Source organism: Pseudophryne corroboree, chromosome 10 (genome assembly GCF_028390025.1).
Source record: "Pseudophryne corroboree isolate aPseCor3 chromosome 10, aPseCor3.hap2, whole genome shotgun sequence".
NCBI lineage: Eukaryota > Metazoa > Chordata > Amphibia > Anura > Myobatrachidae > Pseudophryne > Pseudophryne corroboree.
This window is the reverse complement of record NC_086453.1, coordinates 18,124,381-18,141,542: the sequence shown is the minus strand read 5'-3', so window position 1 is coordinate 18,141,542 and position 17,162 is coordinate 18,124,381. Positions and strand designations below refer to the sequence as shown.

Genomic DNA, 17,162 nt, shown 5'->3' with positions numbered 1-17,162 from the left:
ACAGACTGTAAATACTCACAATCTTCCATTTAGAATTACAGCGAACACACATTCAGCATTTGAAAGCATTTTATTTACACATCTTCAGGGTGTGACTTCTGTAGCGCTGACTGGTCACCCACTTCATGTTATTTACGGGGTGCGGAGGGGGTTAATCTTTCTGGAAACCAAAGTAAACATAAAGGACAACAAAGACAACTGACAGAATGATCCCAATCACCACAGACGCAATATTCAGATGTAAGGTCGTACGAGAGTGTTTTCCTGCCGTGGACCAGTCGCTCCGGGCCGTAGCGTCTCGTGTCTGAAAAATAAAAGACGTCATTAAGGCTAGTAAGTGACAACTATCATTTCTTAGCCACTTACCGCTATTTCTATGAATATCTTCTGTATAATAATTTATATATATATATATATATATTGTATATATATATATTTTATATACACAGTATATATATATATATATATATATATATATGGTATCCGGACTCTAGGAAGACACCAATTGAGTCGAGACACCCATTGGTCGACAGTGGGTAGGTTGACACTAGAAATAGGTCGACACGGCCATTAGGTCGACATGAACAAAGTCGACACGAAAAAAGGTCAGCATGAGTTTTTCACGTTTTTGTTTTTGCCTTTTTCATACTTTACGATCCACGTGGACTACGATCGGGAATGGTAACAAAGCGAGCCATGGAAGGGGACGCGGTGCACTAATTGGGGTTCCCGGTCACTTCACGGAGAAAACGACACCAGAAAAACATAAAAAACGCATGTCGACCTTATTGGTGTCAACCCTGAGTCCCATACCCATATATATATATATATATATATATATATATATATATATAATTAGTGATGTGCACCGAAAATTTTTCGGGTTTTGTGTTTTGGTTTTGGATTCGGTTCCGCGGCCGTGTTTTGGATTCAGACGCGTTTTGGCAAAACCTCCCTGAAAATATTTTGTCGGATTCGGGTGTGTTTTGGATTCGGGTGTTTTTTACAAAAACCCCTCAAAAACAGCTTAAATCATAGAATTTGGGGGTCATTTTGATGCCATAGTATTATTAACCTCAATAACCATAATTTCCACTCATTTCCAGTCTATTCTGAACACCTCACAATATTATTTTTAGTCCTAAAATTTGCACCGAGGTCGCTGGATGACTGAGCTAAGTGACCCAAGTGGCCGACACAAACACCTGGCCCATCTAGGAGTGGCACTGCAGTGTCAGACAGGATGGCACTTCAAAAAATAGTCCCCAAACAGCACATGATGCAAAGAAAAATGAAAGAAAAAAGATGTGCAAGATGGAATTGTCCTTGGGCCCTCCCACCCACCCTTATGTTGTATAAACAGGACATGCACACTTTAACAAACCCATAATTTCAGCCACAGGGTCTGCCACACGACTGTGACTGAAATGACTGGTTGGTTTGGGCCCCCACCAAAAAAGAAGCAATCAATCTCTCCTTGCACAAACTGGCTCTACAGAGGCAAGATGTCCACCTCCTCCTCATCCTCCGATTCCTCACCCCTTTCACTGTGTACATCCCCCTCCTCACAGATTAATTCGTCCCCACTGGAATCCACCATATCAGGTCCCTGTGTACTTTCTGGAGGCAATTGCTGGTGAATGTCTCCACGGAGGAATTGATTATAATTCATTTTGATGAACATCATCTTCTCCACATTTTGTGGAAATAACCTCGTACGCCGATTGCTGACAAGGTGAGCGGCTGCACTACACACTCTTTCGGAGTACACACTGGAGGGGGGGGGGGAGGGGGGGACGGCAACTTAGGTAAAATAAAGCCAGTTTCTGCAAGGGCCCCCAAATTGCCTCTTTTTCCTGCCAGTATACGTACGGACTGTCTGACGTGCCTACTTGGATGCGGTCACTCATATAATCCTCCACCATTCTTTCAATGGTGACAGAATCATATGCAGTGACAGTAGACGACATGTGAGTATTCGTTGGCAGGTCCTTCAGTCCGGACCAGATGTCAACACTCGCTCCAGACTGCCCTGCATCCCCGCCAGAGGGTGGGCTCGGAATTCTTAGCCTTTTCCTCGCAGCCCCAGTTGCGGGAGAATGTGAAGGAGGAGCTGTTGACGGGTCACGTTCCGCTTGACTTGACAATTTTCTCACCAGCAGGTCTTTGAACCTCTGCAGACTTGTGTCTGCCGGAAAGAGAGATACAACGTAGGTTTTAAATCTAGGATCGAGCACGGTGGCCAAAATGTAGTGCTCTGATTTCAATAGATTGACCACCCGTGAATCCTGGTTAAGCGAATTAAGGGCTCCATCCACAAGTCCCACATGCCTAGCGGAATCGCTCTGTTTTAGCTCCTCCTTCAATCTCTCCAGCTTCTTCTGCAAAAGCCCGATGAGGGGAATGACCTGACTCAGGCTGGCAGTGTCTGAACTGACTTCACGTGTGGCAAGTTCAAAGGGTTCCAGAACCTTGCACAACGTTGAAATCATTCTCCACTGCGCTTGAGTCAAGTGCATTCCCCCTCCTTTGCCTATATCGTAGGTAGCTGTATAGGCTTGAATGGCCTTTTGCTGCTCCTCCATCCTCTGAAGCATATAGAGGGTTGAATTCCACCTCGTTACCACCTCTTGCTTCAGATGATGGCAGAGCAGGTTCAGGAGTGTTTGCTGGTGCTCCAGTCTTCGGCACGCGGTGGCTGAATGCCGAAAGTGGCCCGCAATTCTTCGGGCCACCAACAGCATCTCTTGCACGCCCCTGTCGTTTTTAAAAAAATTCTGCACCACCAAATTCAATGTATGTGCAAAACATGGGACGTGCTGGAATTTGCCCACATGTAATGCACGCACAATATTGGTGGCGTTGTCCGATGTCACAAATCCCCAGGAGAGTCCAATTGGGGTAAGCCATTCTGCGATGATGTTCCTCAGTTTCCGTAAGAGGTTGTCAGCTGTGTGCCTCTTCTGGAAAGTGGTGATACAAAGCGTAGCCTGCCTAGGAACGAGTTGGCGTTTGCGATATGCTGCTACTGGTGCCGCCGCTGCTGTTCTTGCTGCGGGAGGCAATACATCTACCCAGTGGGCTGTCACAGTCATAGTCCTGAGTCTGCCCTGCCCACTTGTCCACATATCCGTGGTTAAGTGGACATTGGGTACAACTGCATTTTTTAGGACACTGGTGACTCTTTTTCTGATGTCTGTGTACATTCTCGGTATCGCCTGCCTAGAGAAATGGAACCTAGATGGTATTTGGTACCGGGGACACAGTACCTCAAGCAAGTCTCTAGTTTCCTGTGAATTAACGGTGGATACCGGAAACACGTTTGACACCACCCAGGCTGCCAAGGCCTGAGTTATCCGCTTTGCAGCAGGATGACTGCTGTGATATTTCATCTTCCTCGCAAAGAACTGTTGGACAGTCAATTGCTTACTGGAAGTAGTACAAGTGGTCTTCCGACTTCCCTTCTGGGATGACGATCGACTCCCAGCAGCAACAACAGCAGCGCCAGCAGCAGTAGGCGTTACACTCAAGGATGCATCGGAGGAATCCCAGGCAGGAGAGGACTCGTCAGACTTGACAGTGACATGGCCTGCAGGACTATTGGCTTTCCTGGGTAAGGAGGAAATTGACACTGAGGGAGTTGGTGGTGTGGTTTGCAGGATCTTGGTTACAAGAGGAAGGGATTTAGTAGTCAGTGGACTGCTTCCGCTGTCACCTAAAGTTTTTGAACTTGTCAATGACTTCTGATGAATGCGCTCCAGGTGACGTATAAGGGAGGATGTTCCGAGGTGGTTAACGTCCTTACCCCTACTTATTACAGCTCGACAAAGGCGACACACGGCTTGACACCTGTTGTCCGCATTTGTGTTAAAATAATTCCACACCGAAGAGGTGATTTTTTTTTGTAATTTGACCAGGCATGTCAATGGCCATATTCGTCCCACGGACAACAGGTGTCTCCCCGGGTGCCTGACTTAAACAAACCACCTCACCATCAGAATCCTCCTTGTCAATTTCTTCCTCAGCAACACCCATATCCTCATCCTGGTGTACTTCAACAGTGACATCTTCAATTTGACTATCAGGAACTGGACTGCGGGTGCTCCTTCCAGCACTTGCAGGGGGCGTGCAAATGGTGGAAGGCGCCACCTCTTCCCGTCCAGTGTCGGGAAGGTCAGGCATCGCAACCGACACAATTGGACTCTCCTTGGGGATTTGTGATTTAGAAGAACGCACAGTTCTTTGCTGTGCTTTTGCCAGCTTAAGTCTTTTCATTTTTCTAGCGAGAGGATGAGTGCTTCCATCCTCATGTGAAGCTGAACCACTAGCCATGAACATAGGCCAGGGCCTCAGCCGTTCCCTGCCACTCCGTGTCATAAATGGCATATTGGCAAGTTTACGCTTCTCCTCAGACGCTTTTAATTTTGATTTTTGGGTAATTTTACTGAACTTTTGTTTTTTGGATTTTACACGCTCTCTACTATGACATTGGGCATCGGCCTTGGCAGACGACGTTGATGGCATTTCATCGTCTCGGCCATGACTAGTGGCAGCAGCTTCAGCACGAGGTGGAAGTGGATCTTGACCTTTCCCTATTTTACCCTCCACATTTTTGTTCTCCACTTTTTAATGTGTGGAATTATATGCCAGTAATATATCAATAGCAATGGCCTACTACTATATATACTGCGCACAACTTAAATGCACCACAGGTATGGATGGATAGTATACTTGACGACACAGAGGTAGGTAGAGCAGTGGCCTACTGTACCGTACTGCTATATATTATATACTGGTGGTCAGCAAAATTATGCACTGTCCTACTACTATATATATATACTGCGCACAACTTAAATGCACCACAGGTATGGATGGATAGTATACTTGACGACACAGAGGTAGGTAGAGCAGTGGCCTACTGTACCGTACTGCTATATATTATATACTGGTGGTCAGCAAAATTATGCACTGTACTCCTACTATATACTACAATGCAGCACAGATATGGAGCGTTTTTCAGGCAGAGAACGTATAATACTGGTGGTCACTGGTCACTGGTCAGCAAAACTGCACTGTACTCCTCCTATATAATACTGCTGCTCCCCAGTCACCACAATACAGCACACTGAGCACAGATATTTGCAGCACACTGAGCACAGATACGGAGCGTTTTTCAGGCAGAGAACTTATAATACTGGTGGTCACTGGTCACTGGTCAGCAAAACTCTGCACTGTACTCCTCCTATATAATACTGCTGGTCCCCAGTCCCCACAATAAAGCACACTGAGCACAGATATTTGCAGCACACTGAGCACAGATATTTGCAGCACACTGAGCACAGATATGGAGCGTTTTTCAGGCAGAGAACGTAGATATTTGCAGCACACTGAGCACAGATATTTGCAAGCACACTGAGCACAGATATTTGCAGCACACTGAACACAGAAACTGAGAGGACGCCAGCCACGTTCTCTCACTGTCATCTCCAATGCACGAGTGAAAAACGGCGGCGACGCGCGGCTACTTATATAGAATCCGAATCTCGCGAGAATCCAACAGCGCGATGATGACGTTCGGGCGCGCTCGGGTTAACTGAGCAATACTGGAGTATCCGAGTATGCCTCGGACCCGTGTAAAATGGGTGAGGTTCGGGGGGGTTCGGATTCCGAGGAACCGAACCCGCTCATCACTAATATATATATGTGTGTATAGACGTAAATGTGTGTGTGTGTATATATATATATATATATATATTCACAGAACTGCAAACAGCTGCCACCAAGTAGGTAGAGTACACCCACACGGCTTATACCTGGTAGTACAACGCCATAATTTTATTCTTACGGAATATGATAATAGCGCACTTCTTGTATATGAAATATTCCTTTATATTAAACTAGCTGCTCTACCCGTTCTTCGCACGGGAGTTTCTGATTGTCACAGTTGTACATATAAATGAGTGTTAATAATTTGGTAAATCTATAGAGATGTCAATTTGAGACGTCTTAATGTAAGTAAATATTAATCCATGGTTCTTGGCATTACCCGAGGAGCCCCCGTAGCAGATACGGTAAAAAGTGACAGTTTATTGTAGTTTATTAAATTCTACCCACTGAAGGTGTAATCCAAATTTTGATCCGATTGTCTGTTTTGGCGTTATGTTCATGAAACGCAAGCCACGCATCGGTAATGATGTCATTATGTCAACCCCCTTTTCATCCCACCTGAAGAATACCGATGTTACATTTCATCTTCCTAACGTATCAGGAAGTGAGAGAATTAGTGATGAGTCAGTCAGTGAGTGGGTGAGTGAGTGAGTGAGTGAGTGAGTGAGTGAGTGAGTGAGTGAGTGAGGGCTTCCGCATATAGAAGATCCCATAGAACCAGGATGGCACCTAACATGCACAAAAATAGGGATATTGCACTGTACAGATGTTCCGTATTGAAAAATAGGGACATTTCCACGAACCAATCTATAAAAAGTTTAACTTTCTCTGCATGTTACGGACAGAGGGAAATTTAGCATTTTGGGGCTGATTCTACAAAAGTGCCAAAGGTGTCTCATCCAGCACATGCACGAAAAACTCCAAATGGGGTCTGAGCATGTGCTTCACGGGTTGTGTATGCGTTGCCAGCTGCCGGGATCCCGGCGTTTAGCATACCGACACCGGGATCCCGGCAGCAGAATAGACCCTGTGGGCCAAGAGGTTTCAGGCCTCCTTTGATGTAAGGGATGAGACTTTGCTTGGAGAATGCATTAAGTGCCCCCGGGAGAACCCCTCAGAGACACTATGACCGGAAAAGGTGTAAGCGGGCCTTTTTTATAACCTGCAGCAGGAAGGGGGGAAGGGGGAGGGGGTGGGGGGTGTGAGGGGGCCTGCAGTGGGTTTAAATATGAGAAACTCCGGCTGCAAGTTGTTCATTGTCCAGTAAGAGACTGGGGCCCAAATGTATTAAGCCTTAAATAGTGATAAAGTAAAGACAGATAAAGAGAGAGAAATTACCAGCGAACCAGCTCCTGTCATTTTTCAAACACAGCCTGAGACATGGCAGTTAGTAGCTGATTGGCTGGTCATTTATCACTCTTTATCCGTCTCCACTGTATCACTTTTTAAGCCTTAATACATTTGGGCCTAAGTCGTATAATGATACCAGGTTATGAAGTGAGGCCTCACTCTACAGCGTACTGTACTGCAGGTGACTGGAACGTTGTTTTTTCTCCCTCTATTTTATTTCTTGAAATTGTAATTACTTGTGTGACTATTTAAACTACACTGCTCAAAAAAATGAAGGGAACACTAAAATAACACATCCTAGATCTGAATGAATGAAATATTCTTATTAAATACTTTGTTCTTTACATAGTTGAATGTGCTGACAACAAAATCACACAAAAATTATCAATGGAAATCAAATGTAGTAACCCATGGAGGTCTGGATTTGGAGTCACCCTCAAAAGTAAAGTGGAAAAACACACTACAGGCTGATCCAACTTTGATGTAATGTCCTTAAAACAAGTCAAAATGAGGCTCAGTAGTGTGTGTGGCCTCCACGTGCCTGTATGACCTCCCTAAACCCACACAAGTGGCTCAGGTAGTGCAGCTCATCCAGGATGGCACATCAATGCGAGCTGTGGCAAGAAGGTTTGCTGTGTCTGTCAGCGTAGTGTCCAGAGCATGGAGGCGCTACCAGGAGACAGGCCAGTACATCAGGAGATGTGGAGGAGGCCGTAGGAGGGCAACAACCCAGCAGCAGGACCGCTACCTCCGCCTTTGTGCAAGGAGGAACAGGAGGAGCACTGCCAGAGCCCTGCAAAATGACCTCCAGCAAGCAACAAATGTGCATGTGTCTACTCAAACGATCAGAAACAGACTCCATGAGGGTGGTATGAGGGCCCGAAGTCCACAGGTGGGGGTTGTGCTTACAGCCCAACACCGTGCAGGACGTTTGACATTTGACAAAGAACACCAAGATTGGCAAATTCGCCACTGGCGCCCTGTGCTCTTCACAGATGAAAGCAGGTTCTCACTGAGCACATGTGACAGACGTGACAGAATCTGGAGACGCCAAGGAGAACGTTCTGCTGCCTGCAACATCCTCCAGCATGACCGGTTTGGCAGTGGGTCAGTAATGGTGTGGGGTGGCATTTCTTTGGGGGACCGCACAGCCCTCCATGTGCTCGCCAGAGGTAGCCTGACTGCCATTAGGTACCGAGATGAGATCCTCAGACCCCTTGTGAGACCATATGCTGGTGCGGTTAGCCCTGGGTTCCTCCTAATGCAAGACAATGCTAGACCTCATGTGGCTGGAGTGTGTCAGCAGTTCCTGCAAGACGAAGGCATTGATGCTATGGACTGGCCCGCCCGTTCCCCAGACCTGAATCCAATTGAGCACATCTGGGACATCATGTCTCGCTCCATGCACCACAGACTGTCCAGGAGTTGGCGGATGCTTTAGCCCAGGTCTGGGAGGAGATCCCTCAGGAGACCATCCGCCACCTCATCAGGAGCATGCCCAGGCGTTGTAGGGAGGTCATACAGGCACGTGGAGGCCACACACACTACTGAGCCTCATTTTGACTTGTTTTAAGGACATTACATCAAAGTTGGATCAGCCTGTAGTGTGTTTTTCCACTTTACTTTTGAGGGTGACTCCAAATCCAGACCTCCATGGGTTAATAAATTTGATTTCCATTGATAATTTTTGTGTGATTTTGTTGTCAGCACATTCAACTATGTAAAGAACAAAGTATTTAATAAGAATATTTCATTCATTCAGATCTAGGATGTGTTATTTTAGTGTTCCCTTTATTTTATTGAGCAGTGTATTATATTCTTGTAACCTTTCTTTTTCTGTAGCTATAAGCTTTGAAGTTTTGACTTGGGTTAAACATCTTAGGGGCCTATTTATCACCATCCGCATCCAGGATGCGGATAACAGGTGATAAAATCACCCAAACTTGCACTGCGATAATTGATTACATCGCAGGGATGTATCAATTATCGCATGCAGGGACAGAGCTTGCGCACGCAGCCCCCGCCGACATCGCTGCTACCACCGCCGCCCGGTCGACCCCCCTGTCGTGACTATCCCCGCGTGCCGCGGATCCCCCTGCAGATCAATATACTTACCAGTCCAGGGAACCGGTCCGTGCTGCTCCTGCTGGGCTGCCGGCCGCCGGATCCTGTGTGCTGTGGTGACCCCCGGTGCTGTACATTGCACTGCCGCTTTGCAGCGTCACTTTACTGAACCGAGGTCACATTGCAGCACATGGGGGACCCAGCGCCCGGCAGCGGACACCAGCTCCCTGGACAGGTGAGTATGGTTTTTGTTTTCCTTTTTTTTTTCCTTTTTACACTCTGATCAGCTGGTGTCTCCATCGGACACACATAGCTGATCACTGTAGTCGGGTCCCGCTCAGCTTTCTCTGCCAGAGGCAGAGAAAGCTGGGCAAATGCCTCCCTATCCTAGTGCTGCCTTGTGATCTCGCCAGCCTAAACTGGCAAGATTATCACAGGGCACACTGCGGTATTTTTTCACGTTTTTTTTTAGTAAATTTGGCCACATCACATTTCTCATTATGAGTATGGGGAATGTGATGTGGCTTACTAAAAAAAAGTGAATTAAAGGGTTTGGATCAGTTTTTCATGAAAACGTCTCCAAATGCCCTTTAATACACTGAGGTGATACTAGAATAATGTGAAAAGGGTGGGAAAACACCCTTTTCACATTATTTTAGTAAAAATAATGTTAATAAATAGACCCCTTAATCTTAGTTTTGGAATCTGTGTTTTAACACCTAAACCTCGAGAGGCTCATGTTACCTAATTTTTATGTATTAATAATTGTGTTTTTGGGGTGAGAGCAGGAGCTCACCCTGGGCTTGACCCAAAAGGTACTTCTGCTGGTGGCAGTTACCGCGTTGATTTACCACACACACTGAGGTATTCAGTACGGTGTCACGTTCAGCGTTCTCATATTGGCGTATCTGGAGAATCGCCGTGTCTGGAATCCTAACACCTCCTGCAATCTGCACCGTCCCTACACACTCTTCCATTCAGTGAATGGCTGTCAGCACTCTGACTTTTGGATAACTCCAACCATCCATCAATCACAATGCTGACAGCCATTCACTGTTTGGCTGCAGACTGGGAGAGAGGTAGAGAATACTGCACTCTGATTGGTGGAAAGCTCCAGCCATCCACCAATCAGCATGCTGACAGCCATTCACTGGCTGAAGGCTGGAGGCAGGTACAGAATGCTGATGGCTGCTCTGATTGTGTGTAATTCACAGTCAGAGCGGCTGTACAGCATTTTGTACCTACCTCCCAAGAAGCCATGGAGGCACCAGCCAGGAGAAGGGGGGTAAATGTTCCTCATGCACAGGCCTCCCCTGCTTGAAGGCCCCTAGAATCATGGAGCCCTGGGCAGCTGCCCATTGTGCTTATACTTTAATATGGCCCTGGGCAGTGGCCATGCGAATGCACAGCGCAGATGCAACTGTCTTGGGAGATTTGCGGCCGCATAGCCTGATTCTGTACTTGTCTGCAGCATACGGGCGCCGAACAGAATCATCCCCTTATTGGCTAATTAGGTTCAGAGACATTAAAAGGATTAGGGGTCTATTACGCCCCAGAATGCCGCCGCAACGCCCCCTCCCCCCCATGAATACCTTTGCCTGTCAATCAGGCAGAGGCGTTACACATGTGAAATGCTGTCGCATGCACACATTCCAGAGGGCTTCAGCATGCGAACGCTGTCGGAGCAAAACTGCGCATTGCTTTTCTCTTACTCAGCTCTTACCATCTAGTGGCTGCAATTCTCATTATCCATTGGATGTAATTCTGCGAATGCAAGGGAGAGGTTTTTCCAGACAAGACAGGGGGGGTAATTCAGACCTGATTGCTCGCTAGTGTTTTTTGCAGCGCTGCGATCAGGTCAGAACTGCGCATGTGTATGCACCACAATGCGCAGGCGCGTCGCACAGGTACAAAGCGGTTCATTGCGCTGCGATGGGTTTGTGCGAAGAATCCATTCGCATGGGCGATCGCAAGGAGACTGACAGGAAGAGGGCGTTTGGGGGTGGCAACTGGCCGTTTTCTGGGAGTGGTTGGAAAAACGCAGGCGTGTCCAGGCGTTTGCAGGGCGGGTGTCTGACGTCAATTCCGGGACCGGACAGGCTGAAGTCATCGCAGCGGCTCAGTAAGTCCTGGGCTGCGCAGAGACTGCACAAAATCTGTTTGTACAGCTCGGCTACACATGCGATCGCACACTTGCAAAGCGAAAATACACTTGCAAAGCGAAAATACACTCCCCTGTGGGCGGCGACTATGCGAACACAGGACTGCAAAAAAACCCTAGCGAGCGATCAGGTCTGAATTACCCCCATGACGCTCAGTGGTGAGTATTGTTGTGTTCTTCTCAGGTTACCACCGCTGTGCGGCACAGTGGTTACCAGGAACCTTGCAGCTAAACACCAACCCCAAATCTTCCGTCCTATTGGGACACAGAAGGCTCTCAGAGGACATGAAAACATGAACTGACCAGGAGCTAATGAGGGACAATGCTTTCCACTTTCTATTCATGTCACACAGAACAAGGACGTCTCAGACCGCGCGTTCCACCCTGTGTGCCCAATCTTCTGGCCCTAAATGACACCACAGTAACATGTCACAATGGAATCTCGTGTTCTTCTTTCCATGAATGCCATCTGTGATAGCTGAAGCCGGAGCAGCTGAGGATCAGTGGGTGGATAAGAATGGAATGATGCAATGCAGGGATAGTGTAAGGAGCAGAGTCCCCCAGCAGCACAGAGTATATCAGGAGATGAGTGATGTGTCAGTGAGGACAGGGCTGCATGTGACAGGGGCAGTGACATGACGTGAGGAGGGGAATGGAGGCAGCAGGAAGCCACAGACTGAGAGTTATATAGTGGAAGGAGCAGGGTTCCCAGCAGCACAGAGTATATCAGGAGATGAGTGATGTGTCAGTGAGGACAGGGCTGCATGTGACAGGGGCAGTGTCATGATGTGAGGAGGGGAATGGAGGCAGCAGGAAGCCACAGACTGAGAGTTATACAGTGGGAGAAGCAGGGTCCCCAGCAGCACAGAGTATATCAGGAGATGAGAGATGTGTTAGTGAGGACAGGGCTGCATGTGACAGGAGGCAGTGACATGATGTGAGGAGGGGAATGGAGGCAGCAGGAAGCCACAGACTGAGAGTTATATAGTGGTAGTAGCAGGGTCCCCAGCAGCACAGAGTATATCAGGAGATGAGTGATGTGACAGTGAGGACAGGGCTGCATGTGACAGGGGTAGTGACATGATGTGAGGAGGGGAATGGAGGCAGCAGGAAGTCACAGACTGAGAGTTATATAGTGGGAGGAGCAGGGTCCCCAGCAGCACAGAGTATATCAGGAGAGGAGTGATGTGTCAGTGAGGACAGGGCTGCATGTGACAGGGGCAGTGACATGATGTGAGGAGGGGAATGGAGGCAACAGGGAGCCACAGACTGAGAGTTATATAGTGGAAGTAGCAGGGTCCCCAGCAGCACAGAGTATATCAGGAGATGAGTGATGTGTCAGTGAGGTCAGGGCTGCATGTGACAGGGGCAGTGACATGATGTGAGGAGAGGAATGGAGGCAGCAGGAAGCCACAGACTGAGAGTTATATAGTGGGAGGAGCAGGGTACCCAGCAGCACAGAGTATATCAGGAGATGAGGAATGTGTCAGTGAGGACAGGGCTGCATGTGACAGGGGCAGTGACATGATGTGAGGAGGGGAATGGAGGCAGCAGGAAGTCACAGACTGAGAGTTATATAGTGGGAGGAGCAGGGTCCCCAGCAGCACAGAGTATATCAGGAGATGAGGAATGTGTCAGTGAGGACAGGGCTGCATGTGACAGGGGCAGTGACATGATGTGAGGAGGGGAATGGAGGCAGCAGGAAGTCACAGACTGAGAGTTATATAGTGGGAGGAGCAGGGTCCCCAGCAGCACAGAGTATATCAGGAGATGAGAGATGTGTCAGTGAGGACAGAGATGCATGTGACAGGGGCAGTGACACGATGTGAGGAGGGGAATGGAGGCAGCAAGAAGCCACAGACTGAAAGTTATATAGTGGGAGGAGCAGGGTCCCCAGCAGCACAGAGTATCTCAGGAGATGAGTGATGTGTCAGTGAGGACAGGGCTGCATGTGACAGGGGCAGTGACATGATGTGAGGAGGAGAATGGAGGCAGCAGGAAGTCACAGACTGAGCGTTATATAGTGGGAGGAGCAGAGTCCCCCAGCAGCACAGAGTATATCAGGAGATGAGTGATGTGTCAGTGAGGACAGGGCTGCATGTGACAGGGGCAGTGACATGATGTGAGGAGGAGAATGGAGGCAGCAGGAAGCCACAGACTGAGAGTTACATGCAGCCCTGTCCTCACTGACACCTTACTCATCTCCTTATATACTCTGTGCTGCTGGGGGACTCTGCTCCTTACACTATATAACTCTCAGTCTGTGGCTTCTGCTGCCTCCATTCCCCTCCTCACATCATGTCACTGCCCTTGTCACATGCAGCCCTGTCCTCACTGACACATCACTCATCTCCTGATATACTCTGTGCTGCTGGTGGCTCTGCTCCTTCCACTATATAACTCTCAGTCTGTGACTTCCTGCTGCCTCCATTCCCCTCCTCACATCATGTCACTGCCCCTGTCACATGCAGCCCTGTCCTCACTGACACATCACTTGTCTCCTGATATACTCTGTGCTGCTGGGGGATTAGAGATGTGCGGGGACTTCCGTGCTTTGGTTTTGGTTCTAATTCATCATTAAGTTTTGGTTTTGGCAAAACCGCTCTCATATGTTTTGGTTCAGATTCATTTTTTTGGTTCAGTTAAATTAAGTGTATCAAAATATTGGTAATCATTGATATAAATCGATAAATATCTATAAAAACTGCTAAAATTAATAATGTAGTTGTTACAATCCAAAACCCAAAATTTGGATTCAAAGTCTGAATTCCGAACTGCTGGAAGATCTGAACCGGCACTCAGATCGGATCTCCTCGGGAGATCCAGACCGGGTTTTGGTTCGGTTTGAATCCACCAAATTTAGGTATATTTGGATTTCTGGAGAACCGAAACCGCACATCTCTACTTACAGCAGTGTGCAAAAGTTTTAGGCAGGTGTGGAAAAAAAAGCTACAATGTAAGAATGCTTTCAAAAGTGTTAATAGTTTATTTTTATCAATTAATAAAATGCAAAGTGAATGAACAGAAGAGAAATCTAAATCAAATCAGTATTTGGTGTTACCACCCTTTGCCTTCAAAACAGCATCAGTTGTCCATCATGCAATACCACCAGGGAGGCATGTAAAAAGAGTGGCGTTACCATAGCAACCAATGGGCAGCTATCTCTCATTTTATAGAATGAGAGATATATAAATGCTACCCCAAATCTGATTGGTTGCTATGGGCAAAGTCTCCACTCTTTTTCACTGCTTGAAACATCAACCCTTTATTTCCCCACCTGCAGTAAGTTCCTGGAGATCGCTTCCCATTCTCACCTGACAGAGTTCCCATTGTGAGTTGCTGTCACTTTATGTGCAGGACAAACCCTCACCCAGAAGCAGTCGTGATAATGCAAGACATATGCAATTGTGGGAATGACGGGAAGGAAAAACGTTGCTCGTTAAAAGCCAGCAGAATCTCTTCATCCTCCGATAAGTGGACGCCGTGTACTATTCTAGCCGTGCCTTATATATAGGCTTGCCATACTGTCCCTTTAACCCGGGACACACAGACATTACACAAGTTCTGTGGCTGATTAAAAACAGCTTTAAGTCAGCCCGCCGCAGAACCTGTGTAATTCGTGAGTGTCCCGGTTTAAAGGGACAGTACTTAAAACCTAGTTATATAAATAAACAACAACAGCGGCTATAGAACATTTGTTCGACACTAAGTTAGACTTTTGCCAACTTACAAATCTCCTGACTGACCGGGGAATCACTTCTCCTGTTCCGCTGGAAATCAGGGCTTCACTGTGCAAAAGGCACTTCTGAAAAGTCTCAAGCATAGGTTCTCAAACTCGGTCCTCAGGACCCCACACAGTGCATGTTTTGCAGGTGACCCAGCAGGTGCACAGGTGTATTAATTACTCACTGACACATTTTAAAAGGTCCACAGGTGGAACCAATTATTTCACTTGCGATTCTGTGAGGAGACCTACAAAACATGCACCGTGTGGGGTCCTGAGGACCGAGTTTGAGAACCTGTGGTCTCAAGTAAAGTGATCTAGAACCACTTATGAGCAGATTAATACCAATGGCAAGCTTCCAGACCTTCCCCTGTAATTGCTGCATCGTATCTGACACATTTGCTTATCGAAAATGTGACTGTCTATTTATATATATATATATATATATTATTTTTTTATTTTGCTAGGCTTACCTTCTAGGGCCCTGCCGAGGTTCCGAGGGGCTGGCCTGTATATCCTTGCCCTCCTCCGTCCCTCTACAGTTTCTCTCCCACCAACAAGGGTTTCTTTATGCTTGTTAGACACCCAGACATTTTCTCATAAATGTGACACACTTAGAAAATGCAACCTGGTGCCACGCCACTCTCCCTGTAACCGTGTTATATGGGTCACGCAGCAGAACCGCCATACGCACAGTCAGTGCCTGACGCTGAATATACTAGTCATTTCATTTAACAATAAAGTTGAAAAAACAAATGTAAACAAGTTACAGCGAATCTTTAAGTTAGCCTACTGATGGATATTGAAGGCAATACCATCGATGGTTTAAATCATCAACATATACCATCGATGGTTTTATCCACAGATGGTTGACTGCTGTGCATGCGCAGACCTCAGCCATCGGACCGGCGTGCCGATGTTTGCCGGATATCGTGCGCCGGCGCCACTGATGGTGCAGCATTGATGATTGAAACATTTGTCATCTGTCATAGGCCATCGATGGTTGCAAGCCTCCCTAAGGAAGCCTCAGAAAACAAAAACAACATTTAATGACGCACAAGGAGGCTGCTGAAATAATAACAATATGAAAAAATAAATAAATATTAAAAAAAACAAAAAAAAAACAAATAACACGGGTAATAGAAAACAAGTAAGAAATAATTTTTGAGGCTACCTTGATGGAGAAGATGAGGGCAGCGATCCCAATTGGCATGCAGCAACAGACCAGGTTAAAGATGGAGAACACCAAGTAATCCTTTGGCCGGGGCTGGTCGGACATTGGCATAGGCTGCATGGTCACCACGTTTGGTTGGTACATGTTTTTATTTTCGCTCTCCATGCCCTGACTCAGATTTCCCGCACGGGAGCTCCGGGAACGTTGTAGTGGAATCACTGGTCTGGCTGTGTATGGGTGGAGGTGGAGTTTCCTCGGGGAAGAAATTCTATCCCTGGCATGTTACGCTGCTACGGAGAGATGATGAGGGAATAAACTGCAGCTATGAATACAAACCCTCACGTTCTGTCTGCTAACAGAAAATGCCCAAACACATTGCTGAAAGGGCAGAAATCCAGCTGGGAAACCATAAACCTCCTGACGGCTGAGGATGGTCTGTGCATGAATCAGTGATAACACTTTAACTGTAAATAAAATAACGACACGGAGACTTAGATTTGGCAGACACTGTTATTTATTTCAAATCAATGAGCTATAACTTTAAAGAGCTGTATTGAAAAACAATTTAGGGTCTGCAGAATGGAGTTAGTGACGTCACCCATAGCACAGTTCTGCAGAATGGAGTTAGTGACGTCACCCATAGCACAGTTCTGCAGAATGGAGTTAGTGACCTCACCTGTAGCACAGTTCTGCAGAATGGAGTTAGTGACCTCACCCATAGCACAGTTCTGCAGAATGGAGTTAGTGACGTCACCCATAGCACAGTTCTGCAGAATGGAGTTAGTGACCTCACCTGTAGCACAGTTCTGCAGAATGGAGTTAGTGACCTCACCCATAGCACAGTTCTGCAGAATGGAGTTAGTGATGTCACCCATAGCACAGTTCTGCAGAATGGAGTTAGTGACCTCACCCGTAGCACAGTTCTGCAGAATGGAGTTAGTGACCTCACCCATTGCACAGTTCTGCAGAATGGAGTTAGTGACCTCACCCGTAGCACAGTTCTGCAGAATGGAGTTAGTGAC

The 17,162-nt window shown here is 47.1% G+C and overlaps 1 long non-coding RNA gene across 1 annotated transcript; it reads right to left on the bottom strand.

Annotated features, from left to right (window-relative positions):
• Positions 1-51: 51 nt before the first annotated feature.
• Positions 52-16,570, bottom strand: LOC134965807 (uncharacterized). The gene is made up of 2 exons (XR_010188516.1): positions 16,141-16,570; positions 52-304 (listed from the first exon to the last, which is right to left on the bottom strand). It is a non-coding gene; the product is annotated as an uncharacterized LOC134965807 (long non-coding RNA).
• Positions 16,571-17,162: the final 592 nt, after the last annotated feature.